Source organism: Triticum aestivum, chromosome 4D, assembly GCF_018294505.1.
Source record: "Triticum aestivum cultivar Chinese Spring chromosome 4D, IWGSC CS RefSeq v2.1, whole genome shotgun sequence".
NCBI lineage: Eukaryota > Viridiplantae > Streptophyta > Magnoliopsida > Poales > Poaceae > Triticum > Triticum aestivum.
The window spans coordinates 372052723-372057142 of NC_057805.1; the positions used below are offsets into that span (position 1 = coordinate 372052723).

At 41.1% G+C, this 4420-nt stretch overlaps 1 long non-coding RNA gene across 1 annotated transcript; it reads right to left on the reverse strand.

Moving 5' to 3' along the window:
- Positions 1-2081: 2081 nt before the first annotated feature.
- Positions 2082-3989, reverse strand: LOC123097990 (uncharacterized). Its single transcript, XR_006447611.1, has 2 exons — positions 3292-3989; positions 2082-2939 (listed from the first exon to the last, which is right to left on the reverse strand). It is a non-coding gene; the product is annotated as an uncharacterized lncRNA (long non-coding RNA).
- Positions 3990-4420: the final 431 nt, after the last annotated feature.

Here is a 4420-nt window from a genome sequence, read left to right on the forward strand (position 1 = left end):
AACGAGGAAAACCTTGCCTTTTTATTCATTTTTCTCATATTAAACACACACCATGTAGTACATGAACCTTTTCCATTTTTATAATTTGAATTTTTCATTTTCTTTTTGAAATCAAATTGCTCCCAAATAATAACTGAACTTCTTTTGTGGATTGAGAGAATTATTTTAAAACGCAATTTTTGTGTGTTTTCGAACATGGAAATACAAGGTGAACCTCCCTCGCAAAATGTTTGAACTTCCCAAACAGAGCACGTGGAAGTTCTTTCAACAAACCTTTTAAGCTTTTATTTTTCTATACTTTTTATTCTCACCTGAAATGTATTCCTTGCAGTACTTGAACTTCTCGTTGTTTTCACTATGAAGTTCTGTCACATTTTTGTGTATACGTCGAATTACATGCAATTTAAGGACGGGCGCCATTTTTTGCCATTTTAAAACATGTAATTTGAGGTCGGACGTCCCGCAATATAAATTTTGAACTTCTTACAACAAATCTGAGTTTTTAATATACTTCGAACTTCTCTGTTATTTTTATTTCAACTTCTTAGTGTGGATCCATGTCGGCGGCACGCGGTTGGCCAGATTCGTGGAGGAGTAGGGGCTTCAACCGATGTAGCAACAAAAATTTTAGACTTTGCCTTATTATTATTATTTTTCTCATATGAAATGCACACCATGCAGTACATGAACTTCTGGCTATTATCAATTTGAACTTCTCTCTATTTCGCATTAGTAACGGAAAAAATTTGAGTTTTTTTATAGTAATCGAACCACTCTAACTTTTTATTTGAACTTCTTCGTGTTCCTTTTTTAGAAATGTGAAAATTGGAGTTTTGTTAGAAACATCGAACTTCTTCGTTATTTCGAATTGAACTTATTGGTTTTATTCATTATATAGTGAAAAATCTTTTTTTAAATAAATATCAAACTCCTCCACTTTTTCCAATTGAACTTCTTGGTTTTATTTTCTAGTAATGAGAAAACCTGAGTTTTTTACACACATTGAACTACTCCGCTTTTTTTATTGAACTTCTTGGTTTTAATCTTTAGTATTCGAGAATATCTGAGGTTTTTATAAACATCAAACATCTTTTTAATAAACATTGAACCACTTAGTTATTTTAGTGTGAACTTCTGATTAAAAAAAGGAAAATCTATGTAAACTTTTTTTAGTTGTTCCTTTTGTTTAATTTGAACTTCTTCATTTTATTCTTTAGTAATGAGAAAAGATCTGTTATTTTAATGTGAGTTACTTGGTTTTATTATTAGAAACAGGTAAATCTATTTTTTATTAAGATTGAACTAGTCCGTTATTTTAATTTGAACTTCTTGGTTTTATTTATAGAAACATAAAAAATTGAATTATTTATTAAGATCGAACTACTTTGTTAGTTTAATTCGAACTTCTCAGTTCTTTTACACAACGCGTAAATTGCATTCCCCTCTTTTTAATTTTTGTTTCTGCTCTTTTCAAATTTGTTTGTCACTTGAGTTCTAAAAAACCGCAACTCTCCGATGTTTTACTTTGCATGCTTAATTTTATTTGAACTTGCCGAGATAACACACTTGACCTTCTCGAACACAACATTTTAACCTTCAGAAAACATAAATTAAAGCCAATTTTTTGACCTACAGAGCATGTACAATCATTGCATGCTTAGTTTTTAATAAACTTCGAACCGCTGTGTTTTTACTCCTCGGGGACCACCAGGCAAACATCAGGAATTAGAGAACATGTACTTGCATCTTTCTCAAAAATGCACCCTTTTATTTCTGCACGCGAATTTCGTACATGAACTTTTTATCTTGTTACAAATTTTTAAAATTTTCATTTCTTATATTTGAACTTTTTCTCTTTCTCTTATATACACAAAAAGAAAATAAAACCACCCATTTTTTGTCCTATGAACTTGCCAAGCTAAATAAATTAAACTTATTGTAGAGTAAACTTTTTTGAACTTCTAAATTTTCGTTTCATGATTTCCTTGGTAGCTATATATGAACTTCTTGACACGACGATTTCTAAGGTGCAAAACATGCACAAAAAGAGAAGGGAAGATGTAAAATGAGTGTGCAAAAACTATAGAAATTTAGGGATCATTTGAGCATAAGAATCAGTAGCAAGAAGACAATGCACGCTTACAAACAATATTCTCAAATGACCTGGCCACACTGTAACGACAAGCACCCAATCCTTTTTTACATAAAAGATGCACTAACTAGTGGCGGATTTAAATTTCTCCACCACACATTCCCTTGGTATCTTCTCTCACCTTATCCACACAGTGCTGATGCGTTATCTTCTCCGTGCTTTTCTTCTTCCCTGTACTCTCAGACAAGCAACATCTTGATTCAGAAACCAACCGCAATGGTGGCCATTTTTCTAGAGAAGCTTCCCTGTACTATTCATTTTCGCAGCTGGACTGGCGCATCAGGAGAAGCTGACCTGCAATGGTGGCCAATTTTCTGGCGGGAGCCAAAGGCACGGGCACGTCTAGGTAGCCAGGAGCACGGCCGCAGCAACATGCAGGGTCTACAGCAAGGTCGTGCCCGCTGTCTTCCATGGGATGTAGGTAGCAACAAGCAGAGTGGTGTCTCCGTCAGGAACAATTTTGGATGCATGGTCTTGTCTCCACGGCTGCTGGAGAAGACACGGTGAGCTAAGGGGCTGCAGCACACGAGAGACGAATAGACATGAGATATCTTTCTAACATGTTCAGTACATGGAGATCCCAGTATGCATAAATCTTTCCGGCAAATAGCAACTGGATGGTGGGCAGCAGGATCCAGGTGATGTGTTCATGAACTTCCAGCGGCTCTGTCGTTGAACGGCCCGGGGCTGCGTAGTTGAACGTCTTGGGGTTGCGTTGGGACGAGTCAGGCGGCGCTGCAGATCGGATAAGGGTGAGGGTGCTCTCCACTACCCTAAAGAAAATGCTCTGAAGAACAAAACGCACACACACAAGAACAACTGCACATTAGGATTTATAAATGGTCCTCTGTAGATGTAAAGAAGTCCAGGAAGATCCTCGGATGCATGCACACAACAGAGGATGAGCACACGCATTAGCACGTACAACACAGTTCCTCACATTCTACACTGTTAATTATTTTTTTAACAACATATGAAATGAATTATCAAATTAATACTCAGAAACATGATCTCTTTTATGCAGATATAGACCCAATCGTTCATGGTTCTTTTTTTAACATACTAAGATGAATAGCAGAGAAATATCCATACCAACAATACTGAATTTGCAAACAATATTGGAGAAGCAACAAAGTTACCTGTAGCTTCGAACGAGTAGAGCTGATTCAGAAGCAGTGGTGCACGGGTTCAAGCAAGAGATGACGGGAAGGTCGATCAGAGGCGCTGGAGAAGGTCACACGCGAGGGATGCCAAGGCAGGAGGGTCAGATGAGAGAGTTGAGGAGCATGGTGTGTTGGGCTAGATGCACTGCAGACGGTGTAATGACCCTGGGCGGCTGCTTTGGGGAGCAAGGGCGTTGGTGCAGGGGGCGGTGGATCATGGTAGCAGGGCGGCAGAGCCCGGGAGGAGTCAATGGTTGGGCGGGTCAATCTCGCCTTCTCCCGTAGGATCCTCACGCGGGGCAGCGAGCAGGGGCGGATGGCAGCTCTAGCGCACTGTAGTAGGTGTCAGGAGCATTCCTCAGAACTTCCTCCGGATCCGGCCTTGAACTTCTACCAGCAGAGCGCCGGCGGTGCTGCGAGAGGAGGCCGGTGTCAGCATCACCGTAGAAGGCTTGCGACGGCGTCATGGTAGAAGGCGCGGCCGCGATGGGTGGGGTGGCTGGCTGGCGTGATTCCGGATCGGGGGATTTCAAGGGGCAGCGACGCCCGGGATTGGCCGGGCGGCGACGGCTGGGGTCGGGGGCCACGGCGCCTGGGGTTGAGGGCGGCGGCGGTTGGGTGGTCCCCGGCGATGGGTGGGTTGGGGTTTCCTGGGGCGGCGGCGGCGGGTGGGTCGGGGGGAGAGTGCGAGGTGCGGGAGGTGGGGGATGGTTGGTTGGGGCTTTTTTTTTCATTTGCGGGATCTCAGGAACACCTCGTCGGTGCCTAGGTTGGTGTGATCCAAATAACTATTCTAATCATCGGATTAGAATAATGTTGTCATAGGTGGCATAATCAAATTAAACACTTATAAGGACATGGTTGCATAATCAAATTAAACATCCACTTACATAGGTGGCTACTACAACCATGGCATTTGCACACATCAAAGTAAACTATTCCATGCATAATTACATATGTGGCTACTACACACATGACATTTCCACACATCAATAAAGTAAACTATATATTACATGCATGATTAACTAGCATAAACGATCATCTGATCATCATCTACTTCTTGTGACGCTTGCTCTGCTTGTGTCTCGATCCGGGCTCGTCGATT